Source organism: Falco peregrinus, chromosome 1, assembly GCF_023634155.1.
Source record: "Falco peregrinus isolate bFalPer1 chromosome 1, bFalPer1.pri, whole genome shotgun sequence".
NCBI classification, from domain to species: Eukaryota; Metazoa; Chordata; class Aves; order Falconiformes; family Falconidae; genus Falco; species Falco peregrinus.
In genome coordinates this window covers 117322724-117346112 of record NC_073721.1, presented here as the reverse complement: position 1 = coordinate 117346112, position 23389 = coordinate 117322724, and the positions used below count along the sequence as shown (strand labels likewise).

At 42.8% G+C, this 23389-nt stretch overlaps 1 protein-coding gene and 1 long non-coding RNA gene across 2 annotated transcripts in view; both read right to left on the bottom strand.

The window, feature by feature from the left end:
• EFL1 (elongation factor like GTPase 1) overlaps positions 1–23389 on the bottom strand; it is a 122689-nt gene that overhangs the window by 4888 nt on the left and 94412 nt on the right. The window lies entirely within an intron of this gene.
• LOC114013300 (uncharacterized) lies at positions 1701–21717 on the bottom strand. Its single transcript, XR_003556206.2, has 3 exons — positions 19251–21717; positions 17852–18053; positions 1701–9028 (listed from the first exon to the last, which is right to left on the bottom strand). It is a non-coding gene; the product is annotated as an uncharacterized LOC114013300 (long non-coding RNA).

Here is a 23389-nt window from a genome sequence, read left to right as displayed (position 1 = left end):
ACATCACCATTAACTCTGCCTAAATACGGTGCTCAGCAGTGCTGTGTGTTGGGGATGTGTCCGGAGAATTACTTGTGCCCCCTCCCACCCCACTTTTAACAAGCATTCGTTCTGAGAAACGTTTGAAGGAACAAGCGTCTGATGCCACTTTCACGTACGGATCCAAGAAAGTACAAGTCATTCGTGACTACCAAGTTGAGAAGAACCTTAAGGCCCTGCTCCAGGGACCAAGTGTGTGTGCTAGGTCATTTTCAGCTTGCTTTGGAGCAGATGCCTCTAGTTCTGCTGGAGGCATTTTGCATGGAAAGTTTCAGTTTGCAGTTCATTAACACTGAAGATTTGATTCCCAGTTCTAGAGGCCTGAAAGCAGAAATAAAGGGAAACGTTTTGGTTTTAATCCCTTTAATTTAGGCCTTCATCTTTTGAGCCTCTGAATCTCTCCTCGCAGATTCAAGGTTTAACAGCAGCGGCAGTCACTGGAAGTTTTGCTCCCGTGCAGCTGGGCTGCCAAGCAGCATCTTTCCAAACATGAGGAAGAAAAACTTGGGCTTGTGATAAGACATGACTACGGCTAGACTTCCCCTCTGGAGTGAACTTGGCCTAAGGCCCATACCAGAGCATGTACTTACATATAAATAATATTTATGGTATGTGAGCCTGGACTTGTGAGCTGTCCTGGGCCTCTGTTTGCTTGACTGAGTAGACATATCTTTTATGATTTGGTACCGGAGAGAGAAAACCTCCCCTGGTACTTCTGCAGTAACGTAAACCCGACTCGAAGAAACACCATCTAGCTTTGGAATTCCCCTGTGGGGAGTCTGGGCATTTATCTTTATCTGAAGCATCACGCGCTGTCCATTGGCAAAGGCAGGACGCACGAATTCCCAGAGTAATAATCTGATGCAGCATAGCAAAACCTATATCCTTGGAGCAGATTGTGGGAAAGCATCAAGATTTTGGTTGCTCTGCCAAAGCAAACAAGATGTTTCAAGCCCCATCATCTGCTCTGCAGTTCACACCCTTCCAGTGCTAGCTTTTTCAGATGCCATGCCACACTGGTTAGTGGCAATGGTGTTGTCATGTGTGACTCATTCCATTTTACTGGAAATTAGAAAACCACATGCTGCACTGAAGAACTGCTTATTTATGCAGTCATATCATTCCAGAGAGAACTCCTCCTGCCATTATTTGTATACAGATTCTTTCATCGAGAATTGTAGAAATACAGCTCTTTACCAGGGTTCCTTCAGAGGACAGCTGGATCAATAGCACATTGCTCTTTCCAGGGCCCACTGAGCCCTTCGTAGTTGCCAGTGCCACCCTGAAAAAGCAAATGGTATTTTAGAAAAGAGTCGTCTTCGTCATTACAGGATGTGTGGGAAGCAAAACAGAACAGATAGCCGTGGCACTGGAGCTGTGTTAGCAGAAGAGTCTGTCACGTATTTATCTGAGCTTTGGGCAGGTGAATTTCACCCACAGGGAACACCACAGACTACTTTGTCACGGTTTTTTATGGAGTGCCTTTATAAAGCCTTGTCAAATATTTCCTGAACACATCACTGCTACATTTACTGTAGCGATTAATGCTCCGTATGAGTGATGAACTGGCATATTCAGGACAAAAACAACAACAACAAAAATGCTGAGATGTCAACAGCGCATTCTTTCTGTGGAATAAGAATTACCAGATAACACATTAATGCTTTTAAACAAAATTTTATGGCAGCCACAAATCAAGGTGGCTAAACTCTGAGTTCTGAAGCCCAGGTCTGGAATGACACGTGTTTCAAAGAACTTAATTTCCTCGGTTATGAGTTTTTCTAGCCTTTATAAAATTAGTGTTACTAAAGCAGCAGCACTAGGATCAAAAGTTAGCTTTGATTGTGTGTTGACAGGCAAAAGGCTGACCTCCACAAATTCCTGAACCAAGAGATTGCATTACCCTCTACAGATACAGATAAATCCAGTCTTATCTTTAGATGAAGAAACTGTTAAGAAGATTCAGGCACCACACATTTATCAAGAAAGAAAATAGAAATGTGATCCATTCCTTTTTAAAGGTTAGCATAGCTTAAACATTCCTGAAAATATTTATTGTCATAACAGACTAGACCTGCTGAAATGTTCTCGCCTAGGATTTGGTCTTTGACGTTCTCAGCAAACCTGTTGACTTCGGCTGGATCACATGGCTGCCACAGAAAGCAGAATTTAGCAAGGAAAAGGAAAAGACACAAAGCAGTTAAAGACCATTTGGAAAAAGACGTGTGCTTTCAATGTTACTGACTATCCCTCAGGACCCAAATTAGAGTTCTGTTATATTTTAAAGCATTGCTTTCAAGCTTGCTGGAAGTGTCAGACAATTTGAATAGATCTCCATTTTAATTTCCAATTTAGCAATATGGAACAGCTGCCACAACTTTGTGCAACGTGGCAAATTCGACATCCTCATTCCGCAAATGGCAATCAATGAGAAGGGACTCTGGAGAGAGAAAAAAAAAAAAAAAAAGCAGCAAAATATGCTTCCACTTTTACTGCCTTTTAGTAACTCCCAGTCAAAATTGTACTTCAGATAAAGAACCCAAACCTTCAATTGTGCTTTTAGCTTGCACGGTCTACAACAGGAAGCAAAGGTGTTGGGTGAAAGTTGATGGGGTTTCTAGAACCATTTGTCCTACTTCCAGCCAGTAAGTTGCAGATCAGTCTACTGGCTTATGCACCACACTCGGTGCTAAAGGCTCCCAGTCAGGACTTCCCTCACAGCTGCACTGGGAAGATGTAATGGAAGAAGCCCCAGCTCAGCTTCACCAAAAGTGCCTTGTCAGAGCCTGCTGGCTTCTACATCTCTGGCAGCTAGGGGTGAGAGTATGAACTAAAGTGTCACCCTCATGCTTTTCCTGCCTCCTAGCAGAAAGAAAATGTTGAAAGGAAGATGGAAGTAACAGTTATTATGTTCTTAGATTTTGTATTTCAGATGATGTTAACTCAAGAGGGAGAATTAAATCCAGAGGAAAAGCTTCGGGATCGCGCAGCCTCGTGTTATATATAATTTTAGAAGGAACATTTTTTTGTTTGTTTTTTTTTTTTTTAAGAGTGCTGTAGCGCTGATGAGTTGGTCCTGTTACAGGAACAATGTCCCACCTCGCTCACATTTTGTATTCATTCACAGATTAGGTAGTGTACACTTAGATAAAGCTACCTCCTACTCCTCTCCTTAATTCTGAATAGAAAACTCAAAGTTGAATTTTGAGACCTATCACCACGCATCACGATGTCGTCACTAGTGCACCGAATAAGATGACAGAGAAACAACCAGCGGAGATACTGTTGTTCCAGGATGGACTGACTGTTTCTATACAAATAAAACACAATTTAAAAGTCTCCAGCATGGTTGATTTCAATTGCTAAATTAACATCTCTGTTCTCACTTCTGCAACACAACACTTCTCTACTACTGAGTTTGTGGTTTCTTGCCTTCCACATGATACAATCAGCTTCTGACCTTGAGATTCCTCCCTTCCATAATCTACATTACCCACAAAACTCAATGTCCAAGCTCAAACCCAACTCTTACTAATCTGTTTTCTGTTATCAATATACTAACAGCTACATTTATATATTGGGGAGGACGCACACCAGGGCAGCATAGATGTCTCTTGCTTGAGTTTGCCTCTAGCAGTTACCATTTGAAACACAGAAAGCAGAACAGAAATATTAAGGTCGGCACCTTCCAAATGGACTCCCAACTTTAGATGGCTAACTTGGTATCATTTCCAGGCAGGAAGTTCTTCACAAAATCACGTTCCATCCCACCTTCTACTGCATGGTCAAATTAGGTTCCAAGGGAACAGGTTAAGAACAATGGATAATCCAGGAAGGCAAACAGGGCAGGTTAACTTATATTTCACCTCCATCCTAGAGTGCTTGGACATGGCTGCATGGGACTGGAAACAGGCTGCAAGCTTGCATGATCACCTCCAACACCTACCTATATCACATGGCATTTTCTGTCATTAATGGAGACAAAAAACTGCAGTCAAGTGAAACCAGGACTCATTCACCACCGAAGACGGAAGGTTTCTGTTTTGGTAGTTTGGCTCATCCATATGCCTAAGCCTTCCTCCATGTGCCGGAGGGCTACAACTCCTCGAGCTCCATGGGAATCTGTTCATCCTGAGTCAGACACAGGTCTCCTGCACAGCTCCTCTGGGCTACACTAATTCTGCTTCTGGGCAGGGCCCATTACTGCTCACTCCCTGACTGTTCCTGCCAGCATAGCCTGTGGACACTGGTGGCACAAACATTAACCTCACCTGGCAACGAGTGATCCTCTCTCAGCCTGAGTGCAGGCCAAGAAGAGCCTGACCTGCTCAAGAAATTATAAGCCATGCAACTATTTGCACTGAAACCCCTGCAGAAACAGCCCTCCCCCACTTCCTTCTCTGCTAGCTTGCTCTAACAGCAGGCAGACATAAGTGAAAGGAAAAACAATGAGAAAGGAAACTTGGGAGGGACAGGTTAGAAGCAGAAGGAAGAAGCAAAAGGTCTGACTCTGCAGACCATATTCATGATGAAAAGTGTTTGCACAAATAACCTGATTGCATTCAGTGGGACTGCCGGGCTGAGTAAAAGTGCTACAAGTGCAAGCAACAATTGCAGAGGCAGGAAACAAGTAGGAAAAGAAAGAAAAAGGAAGCCCCACATGAATCAGACACCTGCACAGAGGAGAGCAGTCTCATGTACCCCAGGAAAAACAAATCAACCCAAATGCTCACTGCCTTTGAGTTATTGCAGAAATATTTATAGAGCCTTTCCCAACCTCTGCCTCGCTTCCTGGCAGGCAACACCACAGAAGGAATCTTTACCACTGGCATCCCCTTCTTCCGCCAAACAAAAATTCAGTCCCTTCCCAAAAGCACAACAAAGGCAGTCGGAGAGCACCAGCCAGGCTGCGAGGGCAGCTTGGTCATTACCTGGGGAAGGATGAATGTCCCCCCGGGCAGCCAGCGACGTACTCACAGGAGACATAGTAACTACTCTCACGGGGGGAAGTGGGCATCTCTTCCTGTGTGGTGAGTTGGGGGAACAGCACTGATTTTGTGTAGATTGTTCTCAGCAAGAAAAACCACAGGGGCCAAGGAAGGGATGGTTTCCACCAAAACTCCTAGTCTCTTCCAGCTGGGCACTGCCTTTCCTTACACAGCTCAGTGAGACACTGACAGGAACTGGATGTCCAGTAACTGTATTGCTCCTTTTCCAGTGAGCTCTTTCAGGGATTCGAAAAAAGCCTCTATGACAGAGCAGTTCTAAGTTTATAAATCATTAAAATAATGCATTTATTTATCAAAAGCTCTCCTCCTAAAATGAAACACTAGAGAGCAATCCAATCATTCCAATGAATACAGGCATTTGAATTCTCAGGGCTCATACTAATTGGCACTTTTCAAAATGTTTCCAGTTAGGTTTGTCCATAAGCTTGAAAATCAAAATATGCCTCTCTGCGATGGGCTGATGTTTGTGAAGCAGAACTATTAAATCAGTGAAACCAGGGCCTGAATTCAAAGCAATGATGGTTTGAGATCATACATTAAAGATGACAAAAAATCACCTCAAACATGAAACACTTGCAGTACTAACAAACGTATCTGAAAAACACACACTACCACCTACTGGCAATGATTCATATATGTTATTTACATACTGGTAAGTGGTAACAATATGTGCATGTTTGAACTTTGCTAGGACAAAGATCAGGTTTCATCTTTACATTTACTAGACTTGTATTTGAAGAAAAATACATTCCCGCATGTGTTGTTCCCACAATGTCTGATCAGTTCATTTTCTTCTTTTCAATTAGAACTTAAACCAGAAAAGCTGTTTATTTAAATAGTTCTCTTTTAAGGTTGTTGCTTTTGTCAGTGAATCCCTTTAATGTAAGACTGGGGTTTTTTTTCGCTCAGCTGTAGAAGGCGGGTTACGTGGTACCACCAGGCTTACAGACCTTGCTGCTTTATACCCACTGCTCTGGAAACTGGCTGTAAGTTACAATGGTGGTATGGGACCAGGTAGGAGAATTTGGGCAAGCGCTGCTCCTGGGTATGACCTCTATTCTGCGGCAGTCACAGAAGCCTGTGAAAAGGAAGGCCATGGCTGGATAGAGCAGATAACACCAGGAAGCAATTGCACTCTGAAATATCTTTCCCTTGAATGATTCCTTGCCTTTTGCTGCAGCTCCCACCTTCTTGCCCTAAGGTTGGCTGTGATGCCACAGAAACATCTTGGAGATAAAAGTGCTTATGATGAATATGCCAGAGAGTAATGTCAGTTGAAGGGCCATGTGTCAATATCACAGACATCATCCTTGCTGAGCTGGGATGACATGTTGTCCAGCCAGCACGTTCCCTCTGTAGACCTTCGCCTGCTGGCAAAAATCAGATTGCTGATGTGGTGCTGGCGCAGACGAGGCCTAGTTTTGGACGATATGTGACTTATACCGGTCAAAATACAAGTTGATGCTCAGACTATGTCAACTGTGTCCTGGTGCTGCAGTACAGCTACTGCCGAGATCCCCAGGATCACCTTCCAGAGGGAATTTTGGTACGTGGGTGGCAATGTCGAAAAGATTGGCTGGTCCTGACGTAAAGGCTCACTGAAGGCCAAAGACTGAGATTGTGAGGAATTACCATTACAGGACATTACCAGTTCTATAGGGGCACCTGCCCAGAAGACACATGAAACCTAAGACAATGTCTATTCAAAAAGCAAACCAGCAACAGAAGCAGCCGATTGCCAGGTATTGTAGCCCCGCAGAAAAACCACCTTTGCAGTGTCTTATAAATAAAACATTCCATCCAGCAACATTGTATGTGTATATATATATATACACATAAATATTTTAAAACAAATAATTAAATGAAATAAACGTTGATGCATTGATAATGAACCAATTTTATAGTTTAATTATATTTTTTTTTTTTCCTACCTGACTCGATTTTCAAAATATTTTTTCTGTTACTTGTATCTTAATTAAACACAAGGTTTTCTGCTGGCAAGTATCAGAGTAGCTCAGGCCAGGCCTTCAGATATGCTGTGCTAATGCCTGACACTCAGGAACAGACAGTTTTCGTTCTCTTCAATATGTGCATTACAAGTAGTATTTTAATTGGGCTCCCAATTCAGAAGGGCTGGAATGAGCTTGTGAGTCATTTTTACAAGTTGACTCACATGTGCAAAACTGAAGAATTTGGTGTGGTGAAAAGAAAAAAAAAAAAAAAAAAAAAAGCAGAGTGGATTTGTGCACATCACTGTCAGTGGGGAAGAGGGTGAGCTTGTCCCCAGTACCAGCTGCAGCAGCACAGTGGGTTCAGCAAGCGCATTACTTAAATGAGGCTTTTTTGTCTGTAACTGTTGAAGAAAGGATGCTCTTAGAAAGCTTTTGTTTCATGAGAGCTGTGATTAAGAGATTATAGAAAGTATAATAATTTTGATGTTCTTTCCCCTTCAGAAAAGGAACCAGTCTTAGCATCACAGGATGCCTGGGTTCAGCGTGTTTCAGTGATTGCATTTCAGCAGATCCACTTCAAGGCTGGTTAACATATCAAAAATACAGAGATGGATCCTCCTCTCCCATAGGTGCCAACCCTGCAGACTCAAACTGGAGACAGAGTCAGATTAAGTTCTTTTCTTCTTGCACATCACCACTGAGGCAGAGTCCCACAGCTCCCACTATTCCCATGTGAAAACCCTGTTGTCTTGCTATTGTGCTGCCTGCATTGTTTGTGCAACCTCAGAGCCACAAACCATTTGCAGGGGTGCAAGGGATGGGAACTCAGTCAAAATAAAGCAAGTGGAATCAAATCAATCCTTCTCTTTTTTTTTTTTTTTTGCTGTGGTAGCTTCAAACAGTGGTAGAAAACATAGCCATTTACTGAGGCAAGGAAGTGTGAGCTGCAATACACAGCAACTGCAGGTTTGCTGAGTAAAAGGCTTTTTTTTAACTGCCAGTTTTCTTGGTATAACCATATTTTAACATTTTTCTTTCTATATCCTTAGAGGAATCCATACAATACACAAATGAAAGGCAAATTCAGAGAAGGCAGAAAATGCCAGGGTGTTTTTCATTGTCCTGAGGACAAATGCCAGAGCCCTTCTGGGACATTCAGAACATCTAGTCACTGTATCTTATTCAAGGGAAAAGCCATCTGTCAACAAACTAATCACTGGACAGATTCAGAGACAACTGAAAATAAAAAGCCAATACAAACGTGCAGATGAGGTTCCAGTCAGCAACTAGCCACAGAAAACAAACAAATCCCATCCACAAAGCATGGCAATTTGGGTCCAGCCATTTTTCACTGAAGTCAAAATCAGGGGGGAGATAATGCAAAGTGATTTTCAAATATAAACTTTCAAATCAATCAATATGACTATAGAAAGATGGGCATGAACCAAACCTGCATTCAAACTCTACCTACATAAGCCAGCAACAGCAGCGGAATGGGGTATGAACACAGTAACTGAGCATGCTACCACGTTATTTGCAGTAGTAAAAGCCCTACTACTTTATATTTCAGCATTCAATAACACTGGGTAATTTGATGCTTCGCTCCTGGCTGAAAACTGCCTTCATTTTTGATGAGAAACACACGATGCCAAGGGAAGAACTCCAAGTGACTAATGTTTGTAGTGGCCAGAACTCTATCACCAGTGAAAAGTGAAGTATCTGCCCCATGCGTAGGCCCAACTCTCATATTTTTTTCATGAGTGTCTTCTATGAAAAGGGACTTGATAGGTGGACCGAGATCTTTGCCAGCCTTCCTCTTGAAAAATGAAAGCTCTCTCCTGGGTCACAAGTACACTTTCCTCAAGCGCAAAGCTGCAAGTGAGAACCCCTGCAAAGGAGATCCTCAGTGATGAGGCTCTGCAGTTGCTTCATTTTGTCAACTTCCCTTCAGGATGTGTGTGCAAACGGCAAAAGGACTTGAGGTGTTTTGATTCTGCACCAAATCTGCTTTCCTATTAGGGAAAAAAACTGAACAGCACAGAGGAAAATCAGGGTATTTCAGAACATTAGTGTGTGCCATGTTAAATACACAATGGAGTTAGACTTCAGTTTCAGCAACATGAAACATGAAAGACATTCAGCTTAGCCCTAGCTGAAATCAACCTGGAGGAGTCAGAACTTCTGAGAGCTTAAAATCATAATTGCTTCCTTAAAGGCATCACTTGAATAAAATTAAATGCATTTCTCCAAAAGCCTCACTAGCATAGCAACTGATTGGCCCTTGAGGATTCCTATAGATACTTGTCATTCAGCATGAAATCAGGTCAGCAGCTAAAATTAAACACCCACTTCTCCCCTGCACCACATGTGGAGTCATCGCTTTTAGTATTGCTCAGCCTCTGCCTCCCCAAATGGGTTCATTCTTACCACAAGCTTAAAGGATGCCTTATCAAGGAGCACTGATGGATGCAGTCATTCCAGTTCCGAGATGACTGTTGGGAATCAGACTCGCAGTCCCTTCGACTCCATCTGCATTGATTAGTTCTTGGGCAGCCTGCCAAGGCAGTGTGCTGCCTCTTACCCTCGCTACTGTTAATCTGCCTAAGCGAGGCCTGCAAGCCCTACATAAACTGCAATTTCTCTTCATTAGTGTGATTCTGCCTGCATGAATCTGATAACATATGGGATATTATCATAAAACAGCCTATTTCACCAATTCATTTTCTCCTTTATGAAGATTATGAATGTACTGCAAGTGCACTGAGCAGGATAAAACAGGAGTCTACTGTACAGTTTATCTTTGATTTAGTTTCTAAAATGCAGACAGCCTTCCTTTTAAGTTCACATTTCCCAATAATCCTGTTCTAATATATTATAAAAACTGCTGACTCTGTCCCTGATTTCCTCTGGTTCATTATGGGGCTGATCCACACTACGTGTCACTTGCCTAGATTGAGGCTGTAATGATGAACAGAGCTGGCAGATGCCACACAATGGAAAAAAAATGGGAGATACAGTAACTATTTAGTCAACCCTAATCACTGCCACAGCCTGACTAAGCATGAACACGAAACATGATCATGGTTTGACTATGGATTATGTAATTCCAAACATATGCTTCATGCCCTCTTGCTTCCTGCCTATTTCAGCGAACGCACATCTGTTGGGATGGGCACAACTGAATGAGCGCTTTGTCTGGGAACGAGATGGATGCAGGTAGCCTCCTACCTACTTCTGCGATTTGTTAATTAGCGCATGTCCCCATTTAATGAAGTCTGCGTGCCCTCTGCTGGTACATGCATGCATTCCCAAGAACATCGATACTCCCAAACTGAAGTCTTACGCACAGAGCTGCTGTTGCACACTCCTCGGACAGTGTGTGCATGCTTGTCTGGGCATGCTTCCATGTGCAATATAGCAGAAATTGAAATTAAGACCCCCATTTGTTCTAAACCTCACAGCTGTTTTGTCCTTAAAACCGTCAGGTTGGTTTTATGCCTCTGTTTTAAGAACTTTTTCTGCTAAAAGGTACCATTGTAATTGCACCGTTCGTGTCTCAGAGGACGTTTTGTATGCACTGATCCATTAAGGAGCTGGAGTAAGGGGATGTTGCAGAGGACAGAGAACACAGAAGCCTACAGAAACCACAGACTTGTTCTGAGCTGCTCCCAAGAAAAAAAAAAAAGTTCAGTTTTCCAGGATTAATCCATTATCAAAAGCTATGCGAACTCCTGACTAATCTGTATCAATTACTGAGTACAGACACATGCAGCAGAGGTCATTTTAATAAGCAGTTCACTCCTTAAATTGCTTCCACTGCCAAATCCAGTTAAGATTGCTAGGGATCATAACTAAGGGATCATTAGCTTAAACCATCTGACAGCCTCTGCAGACCCTTCTAACTATTTATACTGCCACATAATAGCAACAGCAGACCCTAGAATAATACGGAATGGCTCTTTTTAACAAGGAAAAATAAAATACAGCAGAAACCACAGGCCAGGCAGGGTGAAAGGGCCATCAAATGAAGGTAACTATGCCATACACAGAGAGAAGCTCATAGTTCCCCACAGTTGGATGGTTCCTGGGGGAAGGGTACATGCCCAAGTACCACTCACTCACACATGGTCCTAGAGCAAAGGAAAAAACTACCGTGCTGTGCTCTAGACCATGGCAAATCCTGTGGAAAAGAAAAAAACACCTTGAAAAAAAATACATACTTTCATGCCTCACTAATGGCGTTTAAAACAGTAACAACAAAAAAAGAAACAGCTGATTGCATGGCTGACTCACTGCCCTGGGAAATGTGTTGGTATGTGCTTACCTGTTCCTGGCAAGCACACAGCACCACTGGCAGAGGTAGCACCGTGAGAGCGTATCAGAAGGGTTAACCACTGCACACCAAAGGGAAGTGCAGGCATGAATGTAATTGAAAACTGGCTGGCCCAGGGCATATTAAAAGCTGTGTAAATTTTTACGTGCTGCTCATCTACAAGACTCAGCTCTGAGCGCCAGTGTAGTGACCTCTGCCAGTGAGGTTTGGTTGTAAGAGGAAGTTGTTGCCTAGATGCATATCAAGGATTCCGATCTGTTCTTTCCTTTCCTTTCAAACCCAGCAGAAGCTATTGCATCAGCATGTGAGTACAAACCGGAGCCTAGCTGCTGCAGAAGACAGGAATGTCAAACAGCCTGTCAGGAATAGAAATCAGTTATATTCAGTGCTGCCTGGATGAAAGCGTAGCACAAAATTACCTATAGTGGCATCTCTATATTTCTGTGATTCCACTTCATTACTAAACTCCATTCTCCCTGTGGTCTCACCCAGACTAGAAGAGGTCGCATCCAAACACGGAAGCAGACAGAGCGTTAAACACAGTGTTACGCCCAATGTACTGACATTTCAGCTCGGTTAAAAGTATTGCGATCCACCCTGGGGAATGAAGGGGAGCCAAGGCACAGGTCTAGGCAGGTATTCCTCGAAGTGCTACAAAGCATGACTTTCACAGCAGAACCTGGCTGGAAAGGAGCAAGGAGGCTCACTAACCCACAGGTACCAATGCAGTTTGAAATGACCCATTTTAGCAGGTCAGGTTAGACCACCTGTCTGCACTGTGTTTGTAACGCCTGTGACAGCCGTAAGGGACACTGTACAGTGCTGTCACAGGTACGAGGGGCTGTATGTGTAGGTGAGCCGGAGATGAAGCCAGACCAAACACCACAGGCTCTGCTTCCTGCCATACACACACGTTATTTTTCCAACCCCAGACACAAACTCATTAATTTCTATTCCAGGGATGCACACACTGTGCTAGAGACACTTTCTCAGGAGCAAGTATCTGTCCCTATATGCTCAAATTATCTTCCTATAGCTACTCCTGCTGGCTGGCAATGTCTCTGTTAGAGCTATGTGACTACCAGCACTAGCAGCTCCCCCAGCTATTCCGCATTAATTCCTGAACAGCAACAACCCAAAGTGCATACACAACTCATCTATGTCTAAAATCTCATTCTGGTTGTACATCCTCACTTAGTATTTGGACTGGGATGAGACTAGATCATCTCGCTTTCCTCCTTCTGCCCAGATGATACCAAGGAGGCACAAGACCTATGAGACTGATTCTATTTTTGTATAAATACATATTTATATATATATATCTCTATAATCCTGGGCAGATGGGAAAATTCTGCCTGACTCCAGAAGCTTAGATATATACATATATATATATATAAATAATATATATTATATAGCAATATATTATAGAAATTTAATGTATAAATCTAATGTATAAAAATAAAAAAAATGCTGGCCTCCACAAGAAACAAGACGCTGGTCCATGCGGAGCAGTGCAGCTGTGCTGGTGGAGCAGCAGGGACTAGGGAGCAGTCAGCCCTGAGCATCCTCAGTCCCTGCCTTCCTCCCCACGTTGCCTGCAGGTGCAGGTGCTCTCCCTGCCGAAAGCTGCCTTGCCCACTGGGTGGTAGCAGCATGGTGGTAGTCAGACCAGGTTTCTGAATCAAACAGGTTAGCTTCTGGAGCCAGGCATGAATTTTCCCATCTGGTCAGGATTACAAACACGTTAGGTGGGTTTCCTGATTTCCTTCTACCATCCTTGAAGCCGAGTGCAAAGAGGAAGGCAAAGAAACGGCAGCTTTAGAAGAATGGGATTAGGTAATAATTATCAGAAACGTTATTACAACTTCCAGCGTGTGAAGACATTAGCAAAGGTCTTCAAAGAGTAAGATCTCAAAGTGCAGTTGTGCAGAAGACTGAGTGGGGTGGTAGTGGGAGTCCAACAGAACCTTGCTAGTCTGTGGGCCACCTTAGCTCCTCATTACTAATTCTCTATTCTAATTAGCAATGGGTGAACAGTAAGATCTTGGCTAACAGAAATACCCATGCTTCAGTTTTAAAGCAAAAAGATATTTATCACTTTTCTGGATCCAGTTAGCATCTGGGTATTTGACTCTTTAAGATTAATGTTTATAAGGTTGCCTGCCAGGTCTATCTTCAATTCTCCTACATGTCCTGATCAAGCAACAAAGAATTATATAAGATTGGATTTTATTCTTTTAGTCAAAACAAGTATAGAAAAAAGTTCATTTCCTGTGAACAGATCTGGCTCACTTAGTGTCTTCTCATACCTTAATCCTAAGCTTACAGTGATCTTAACGCTTGGCACCTGTTATTGCATGTATCCTCGCTACTAATAACCAGCAGCAACCACAGCATTCGCTGCAGAATCCAAGTAAGTAAAACTTTTCCCTCGCTGGTATTTAAAAAAAGGAAATAGACGATTCCTGTCCTCAGAAAGATCTGAAAGTGTAAGTGAACTAGAAGTACTCACTAACAGTGACCCATTGATAAACCTAGAGAATGAAGTCCTGTTTCCATCCAAACAACACATAGCCTGCGCAGTACAAGTTCTCCCACTTCCACCTCAATCTTGTACTGACATCATGTCTAGGACTGAGAAAGTTCCTTAGTCTCCACGTCCATTCAATCATACTATTCCTGGAATTAGATTTGTGCCTTCAGGCCTCAACCAATTCAAGATTCAGTTGTATGAAGCATTCATAATATGAGACAGTCCCTGCCCCAAGGAGCTTACCATATAAATAGCACTTTCTAAAAGCAAAGAGCACACAGTCAAGCTTTGCATTTCTGTATCAGACCATCCGCAAGGATGCCAGTTACTGCCAGGATAACTACAGTTCTGTGTTGTGAAAATGCTGTCTGTTGGGAATCTAGTCTTATATCCAGCAAAGCTGTTATCATATGATAGTAACTATTGTTAGGCTACTTCCGACCTTTCAGAAAGTAAGGACTGTTCAAAAAAGATGATTAAAATACTAAGTAAATTATGCAGAGAGTTGAATAGTCTGAAGAAAATGTAACTTCATTTAGTCTTGCATAACGCCTTTGGTAACACGGTTAGATTCTTTTGGCCCACAACAGTCAAATTTTCCACTGTACTCTTAGGATGTAAGTTGGGCTGGTTATTGAGTAATAGAGAGGGCTTTCTTATTTGTGCAAACTTCTTAACTTCCAAGAGAATAAAGATTAATCAACAACATTGAAGAGGCTGTTGTCATGAGATCCAGTCATAAGATTTGTAGGGACTCCTGCAGGGGTTGCAATCCTTAAAACTGGGCTGGAATAAATCTGAGAGATGGGAGCACACAGAGAAAACATTTTCAAAATAAAATCCAACATAGTTGTTAATGATGGCAAAAGGAGGCTCCACCACTGCAGTAAAGAAATCTGGAGAGCAAAGACTAGTTCCAGTGCATGAAGACGACACTGGGAAGCAGGAAAACATATAGACAAGGCCACCAGGTTCTGAGCTTGGTATCTAAAGCACCCAACTGGCTTTCAAACCAAGTGCTCCTCATTTTGAAAATTACTTCTGCAAGCATCGCCAGTGTACCTTTAGACTGGCTTCTCTTGCTTCAGGCTACATTTGTGTTAACGCAGGAGTGACATAAAGGGACAGCTCTGTACCTTAAAGCAAGGTACTTAAGGGATGCACAGCTGGGTGGCACGGGCAAGCATCCACATGTAGCTGCAGCCTGCGTGGTTCCAAGAAACTGGGGACAAGATTTTCAAAACTGTGTGAGATTGCTGTCCTCATCCTACTCAACATCAAAATTTCCACTCTTTAATGTGAGATCTATGCAGATGCTGAGCAAGATCTTGAAAACTGCCTCAAAGGATGTCTGGTAGTACTGGAAAAGGGGTGGGCTGTGGTATTCCCATGCTCTTTTTGCCTGCGGCCATGCTGATCTACTTGTGACAGCTGCATCTAAAGAAATCTTATCAAACACTCCTTCCTAAGTAAAGATGGGACAGTGAGTTTCTGAAATTCCTTAACTAGGTAAGAAGCCTTCTCTCCAGGCTTGCCACATAAGGCAGCCTGAGACAGGGTGGGCTCAGCTTGTCATATCACCTTTCTCTAAGCTGCTGAATGTCTTTTGTCCTGGCTTACAATGAGCTGCTTAACACTGCCGGGGAGCTAGTACAGCACAGATCGAACTGACAAGCTGGGAAAGTACCAGGTCATGACCATGTTAGAGGATGCCTCCTTAACTCCCTAAAAAAACATTACTACTTTACCGGGAAAATAAAAATCCTGAAACATGCAAGTACTGAAATGTCTGAGGCTTTGCTGCCAGACCTCTCAAAACAAGGGAGAAAGGGAACAAGTAGCTAGTGGGAACCATAAAAATGAAGGAGGTGAACTTAAGAGAGAAAGATTAGTTGTCTGGGTAACTTGGGGAGAGAAAGAGAACCAGGGAAAGCTGGAAGCAGTTGGCTTGTACAGCTGATGGCAGAGCAAGTTCCTGACGAGGAACCAACAGAAGTAGCCATAGGGCTAGAAGGCTGGGCTGGAAGCAGGGAAGATGGTGCTCCAGACCTGCATGTTGTGTCTGAAAGCAGCAGCAGCAGATCAGCCAAAGCCCAAAGGTCCTGTTTTCTCAGTTACCTCTAATAAAAATGAGCGTGGCACAGGAAAGGATGGTGAAGGCAAGCAAGTGCTCTGCGCGGAATGTTTTGCTGAGTTTTCCATGGCCTGTCAGCAACTCTGTGCGCACTTCAGGGCAACCAGAAATAAAATAAAATTAAAAAAAAAAAAAAAAAAAAAGGAAGCCAAAAACCACAGGCCAAGCTGAAGGCAAAGCAATGAGGGTTGAGCACAACAGCCTGCAAAAGGTGCCCCTGAGTAGCTGCAAATGACAAAAAAAAAAAAAAAGTGTGTGTGAAGAATTAAGACTTGCCTTTGCAGGATCCAGTGGCGGGGGATACAAAGGTGCGCAAGGGGGAAGGGAAGCAGAACCCAGGCTCCGTGCCAGCCCAGATAACCAAGGGGACCGGAGGAAGGAAACCACAAAGCTCTGCAGTAAACACAGGGATTAGGAGAGGGGGTAGATGAACCAGTCAGACAAAGCAACCGACCCAAAACTCAGATAAGATTTCTGTTTTAAAAATATACAGTGCTTTCCTCTCCTCCCACTTCCTATAGAATTTTCTTTTTTCTTTTCTTTCTTTCTCTCTTTTTTTTTTTTTTTTTTAACACTTTCTGGTTTTGGCCGGCAATGGATAAGAAAGTGCCAGGATACTGCTAGGAAATCTGTCTGTTCTCACAGTGTTTCTGGCCCAACCAGGAGTAGGAGGGAGCTGGACTCTCAAGAGAGAGTCTGTTTCCATTTAATTTCCAGGCCAGTTTTGCAGACTTACAAGGTCAGGGTAAGGTGCCAGACTTCTGGGTGCTGCTGAAAAAAACCTTGAGCCCTTGGAAACTTGCTCCTTCTCAGCTGTCAGAAGAAATGTTGTAAACACAAAGGGAAGAGACTTGAGGAAGCGATAGTGTCATTGGTAGGTTACTAACACCCCATTAGGTAACATGGAGGGGCAGAGCCTCCCATACCACCCTGTTTTTCAAAACATCTCTTTTCTCTTTCCAGGGCCAGGTCTGTTTTGTAACAGAAGCTACACGAGCTTTTTTATTAAAGCCTTAAGTCAAGGGCAGCCCCTGGGTTGCACAGTACCAAGCAGACACTAAGTACAAATTGTTTAATTAACTGTTTAGTGTTTCTTCCAGTTCCGTACTTTACACCTTGAAAAAAATAAACTGGAGAAACATTTATCATCGTGAATTGGGTGATATAGGTAATATCTGGTTAAAATGCCGGAAGATTCTGGAGGGTTTGTTAGGCGAGGGGCCCTTGTGGGCTATCACTCCATTTGTTAGAATCCCCTGAGGTAGCTGAGGGTGTTTTGGAGAGGCCAGAGAGGAAAAGTGTTCAGTGGTTGATGACTGAAAGGCAGGAAAAGCCTCCCCGAGAGCGAGCAGAAGTAAAAGCAAATCCTTGCAGGAGCTGCCAGCATGGGTGTACTGTGCTAGAGGTTTGGGTTTTTTCCCCTCCTCCCATGGCAGCCCAGCCTGCATCAGTATCATGCTGACTTTCAGCTGCTGTCACAGCACTTCTCCATTTGTGTAAGCCTTCTTCACAGACCAGCCAGGACAACAGCTTAAGGAATTTTGTGGCGAGTCTGTGTGTCACTAAAGCAAATGGGGAAACGGTGCTGAACCTGTCACCCAAAGGGTTCATGGAGTCAGTACAAGAATTTGTCTCGCTTTTCTTTAGCTTTTCCCCATGGTTAAATTCTCAGCCCTTTTGAATGTATTTATTTTCTTTCAGCATACCAAAGAAACCAGCAATTTAAAAACATCTGCTTAAAAAAAAAATCCTCAACCCATCCATAATCAAAGACAAATCATATTTTCTGGAATTCGGGGGAGGGAAGAAGCAAAGATCCGTATTTTAGATTTTGAATGAAAGTCACCTTACCTCTAGATACAATTCAGACCTTATTTTTTTCAGATTTTTTTTCTTCTAATGGAAGAAAGTTACTTCAGCCCAACTCTTTCTATGCTGCCAGCACCACTTTCACACAGTCCAAAGGAAGCAACACCTATCCCCACGCTGTGTACATGACTGACATGTCCAAAGCAGAACGACTGCAGCAAGATGTCCCGTATCAGGCACAAAGCTAGCAAGAGACAGAAAAACAGGATATAAAAGCAGCTGCTTGACTTAAGATAAGTGACGGCAACACATGATGCATTAAAAAATAAATTCTGGTAACTCCAAAATACTTCTGAGCAAAAGTAAATTCAGAATGAGTGTATATTAACGCAAGCTCACACTGAGCTTATCAAAAGACACTGGGTAGAAATAGGATTTGTGTCTCCTAATATTGTTTAAAGAGCATGTTTAAGAAACCAATATCACACTTTCAATCTCCAACTCCAGCAGAAATACAAATTTCTGAATCCACCTGCAAGTTTCAGAGACTTTCTAAGGTTCGAGAATTCTTGTAACAGGAGAAATTTCTTTGTAGGTGTAGGTGTGATCAGACCTAGAAGTTCACATTTACACATACTTTCCTACTTATGTGCATGTTTTTCTGTTTATTTAGGAATTCTGCACACCCCCCCCCCCCCCCCCCCCCCCATAAGATTGGCATCTAAGACCTTCTATGGTCCAGCAGGTTTTAGAAGGCCTCTCTAGTGAAATCTCCCTTCTGAAAGACTTTGGCATGTCTAGCAAGGGCGTACGTGTGAATGCAAGGACCTGTCTTGGAGATAACCTTGAAGGTATTCAAAACCTGACTGCACATAATCCTGGGCAACCTGCTCTAGGTGGCCCTGCTTGAGCAGGGGGATTGGACAAGGTGATCTCCAGAGGTCCCTCCCAACCCTGACCATCCTGTGATTCTCTGGGTACAAGCCCAGGGCTGTAGGCGATTGAAAGAACCAGAAATGGAGACATACATTTTATCCACACTGAAAATTATTCATGCTCTCCTGTCCTCTTTTCCCTCTCCACAATCCCATACCTCTTTTCCTCAGTTTCCCCTGCTCTGATGAGCAGCCACTTCATTCCCTCTCCTCTCTACAGTATTATCCTGTAGGTGAACCCTGACAGATAACTTTGCAACAATTCACCACCAGTTTCTACTCAGACACAGCAACCAAAGACAAAAACCTGTTAGGATCTTGTCAGTCAAGACATTTTGGAGATACCACTAGGAAACTGCCAGGAAGCAGACTAAAAAGCCAGCAATAGTGCTGCTTAAAACAGACTTTCGCTTACCGCTCCCAAACTTGGACTTGCCTTCCTAGAAGATGTCCCATATTTAAATTATCTTTTAAGAATCTAGAAAAGATGTGAAAAACAAGCTTACCATGCTTTCATGGTGTGAAGCAGCTACAAGATTTCTAGATGCCAGCTGTGCCACGGCATCTCTCCAAACCTGTTTTAAATAGTACAAATAATAAAAAGAACCCTACAGGTTTTATTAAAAAGCAACAAATATTGTACACATGCCTGCTTTAGCTACAAAATGTTTAGAATAAGAAACAAAAGCAGAACGAAGGCTAAACATCCATAAAAGGTACAGGTAATGGAAACCTGAGCTATTAATTTTCAGCACTGCACAGCTGGTAGGAAACAAGGGCACAAATGGATATCCAAAAAACTCACCATAAAACACAATTTAATTTTCTGACTCTAAGCTCAATAAACATGTGGAAATACTTTATAGGCACGTTAGTTAAAGTAGTCATAATATGCATGAATGCTAAAAGGTGGCCCAGGGCCGGGAGAGGAACCAAGGATGAACCCATCTGACAGTACTCATTATGTAAGGTGTCATCTACCATCTCAGAAGAAAGGACATTAAAGCCCTCTAAAGATACAGGAAATTTTCTAAAAACAACTTTCGAACATCAGCATCTTGCTTTGAGATTATTCAAACAGCAGTAGCTCCTATCATCTGCTCAGTTCCGGGGAGAAGGACAACTACACAGTATGATACATAAAAATACACGACCTCTTAAATGTTACACGCTGCCGGATAATTACCAGAATTGCACAGCCAGCTTAATGTTAGAATATTCGACTGCGTTTTGTGGGGTTTGACACCGGCAGAAATGCTCAAGGCCTCCGATCGGTACAATTGTAAGTCATAAGCAGTAATTGTAAATTAACATACTGAATGTTACTTGGTCACCCCATAAAGTCCTTAGCACTGTAATACTTTTTTCAGCGTGCTGAGCCTTGACCTAACGACTACCCTCCAGTGATTCACGAGTGGAGTTTATGCTTGTAGGCACTGAACTTTAAGGAGTTTCGGGACAAAAGCCATAAGGCAGATATGTAATGCATCCAGCAATGCACTGGGGAACTCCACAAAAATAATACTTTAGCCAGCCATGTAGCTTTAGGCTTCAGAAGGTAAAAGAAAATATCCTCATTGTTAAACTGCCCCTTCTTCCCAATTATTTTAAATCACAGGCCGAGTCAACATTCTGGCTAGTTCAATAATGACACACATGCATCTGTATCTAAGTAGGAAAGGAAGAGTTAATGAGCACAGCAGATGACGGAGAGTTCCACCAGCCTTCCTAGAACCCCAGGGCTGGCAGGCCCTTGCCAGCAGCAGCTGCAGGCTCGCTCCCGGCCTGCCCCCCAGCTCAGCTGCCATGTTACGTATCGGGATACAAGGCACCTCTCTTGGCCTAACAGCTGTCTCCCTTCACGGATTGCCCAGCTCACCGCTTCCAGACATCAGCAGCTTCTCCCTGCCCAAATCCTCTTCGCACACTCTGGGGGACAGAGGAACGGTCACATTCCAGACCACCTTTGCACAGGCAAGAAACAGCATCGTTTTGTTCCAGCATTCAGGCTGGAAACCAGCTAACCCTGTAAGGGAGCTGAACCTGTCACTGTGCGAGGTTCTCTGAGAAAGCAGTTATAATTTCATAACAAATGTCAGAATAAATACGGTAAACATATGCCTAAGTCAAAGGCTCCTCTTTGAAGGACACCACCGATAGCCATCTTCCCCAGCAGATTTTTACTTCCTTTAGTGGAAACAAAATACTGTGGATAAGTGCCGAGACATGCCTCTAAGTGAGCTGATCTTCAAAAGTGAGGCTCTTATCTTTGCCATCTTTTCGCTGTGACAGCAGTGGGGTAGGCAAAGCCAAGGCTCGAGCTGCTGGGCTAACAGCAGCAGCGTGGGGTGTCTCGCAGAGCGTGAATGCCACCTCTTTACTGCAGGTGCTCTTGTGGTGGGGCCACAGGAGGAAAGCGGTAACTGACATCCTTTTCCATTCAATTTACAGTCAAAAGAGCGTTTGTAATTTAGTAGTTGACTGGCTGAAGCTCAGCCCATATGGTAGCTGTTGATCGGCAAAGGAGGGGAAAAAAAATAATAAAAAAATACAGTACTTAAAGCGGAAAGGGCAGGCAGTCTGCATCAGCTCCACGCTTCAAGGGGGTTCTGGCCCACTTTCATTTATATTCAAATGTGCATGTTCACACTGGGGCCCGGGACACTGAGCCACATTTCCTAATGTTGCAAATTACTGCTTTCCTTTAGGTCTTGTGTGTTATACACAAAGAGCAAAAAAAGCGAATGCAGATTTGCATCAGTGTCCCATGAGGAATGCTGAAGGTTAGAAGCAAAACCAGCTGGAAAATACATAAAGAGCACAACACAGCCTACAGTCTGGTTCTTTTTTTTCAGAATACTTATCTCCCATTTGCCTTCTGATCGGCAGCTCTAAAAGGCCCAGAAGTCACTGTCTACAGCGTGTAATTGTGAACACTGAGAAAACAAACACAAACTGCACAGATCAAGTTAAACACACCTATAAGATAGAATGTAATTCTGAATGGAAATGTCTGGACCAATGCAGGGGGGGGCGGGAAGCGGGGATCACTGTTTTTCCTTTTCAGTCTTTTTTAGGAAAAGATAGGCTGTTATCAACATTTCCTTAAAAACACTAAAAAAAGTTTAAAATGACAAAGACCTCCTATGGACTCCTAGGGAGAAAACAATACTTCAAACAAGAAACTTAAAAGAGTGACATTAAAATCAAAAGGGTAGAATGATGATTTCAGGTTAGTTTTAGCTTGGGGGGGAGTACTGCAAAATAAACTAATGATCAATACAGGGCACACTGGCTGCCTGCAAAGAACATCCAGCCTTGCTGGTGTTTAGACTTATATTCTACAGCTGTGAAGCTTCCCCTGAAAACAAGGGGTAAAGGAAAATGGGCAAAGAGAAAAAGCAGCAAGCTGGAAGGAAGGGAAGTAGAAGGGGACAAAGTTGATCTTTTTCACACTTGGATTTCTCTACTGTCCAGCCAAGATTTTTGAAACATTTACAGTATCACTGGGGTCCTGGAACTGAAACATGACAAAGTGGAGATGTGGTTGTTAAAACTGTGATTAGCAAGAAATTATGCTTTTCATGTGCAAACAAATCCCAGAGACAGGAGCTTCACAGAAATTGTATCTGCACATCACTGTACACACTGGTAGCTACTGCCAAGCAGCTTCAATTTTTGTCCATTTTCCCCTTACTTTAGGATAGGACACAAATCACATTAATAGGTCAAAAAGCACACATGCCAGCCTGAAATATAATGAATCACAAATAGTAAAAAAGAATTCCTACAGTCTCCCACGTTCCCAAACTGTCCAGTGTGCATACCTTGCAATCTTATCTTCTTAGGTACAGTTTTCTCTTCCTCTTGCATGTGAAAAAGATATACAAACATTAACAGGAAAGTGAATATGCAGGAGAAAGAGTGAAAGTGACTGTACACAAGTAGCTTCCAGACCCACAAGATCTCAAAACACTGGTTTGATTTGGATGATCTTAATGCCGTTATATGAGGCATTAATTAAGCATTAGAAATTAATACTAGAAGACCCATACCGCCCAAAAGGTAAAATGCACACAAGCCAACGCATGGAAGGACCAACAAAGGGAAGAGGCTTCCTTTGCTTCAGCCCCATAACAGGCTGTGGCAAGAATATCAAGTTCTTCAGACCCAGAAAAAAAATCACAAAATTGCAGCTCATCACTCCTTGCCATACCCTGGATGACAACATGAAGGTATTTACTGAAGAAACTGATAGGCAACATCCAGAGGTATTTTGAAAGAACCATTTGCAAGAAGCTTTGCTGAAAACGTGTGTTAAAGACAGATTTGTCTTTGTGGGTTCATGCAAAATTGGCCTTTTCTATAAACGAAGGCCATCGGCTGTAGGTAAACAGGTACATTATAATTTTTTTGCAATGTTTCTGCAATTTAAAAATTGGTCATTGTGAGAAGACTTTCTCTTTGCTGTTGTGTTTCAGGATAATGAATAAAGCTATTTAGATCATAATTAAAAGAAAACACCTAAGTTACAGCTCAGCTAGATGTGCACACTATATGGGCTGGCATATAATACATTGGTTCGGAACATGAAATGAGGCTACGAGTATGCAAATTTACTACCTTTAAATAATAGTTTTGCGCA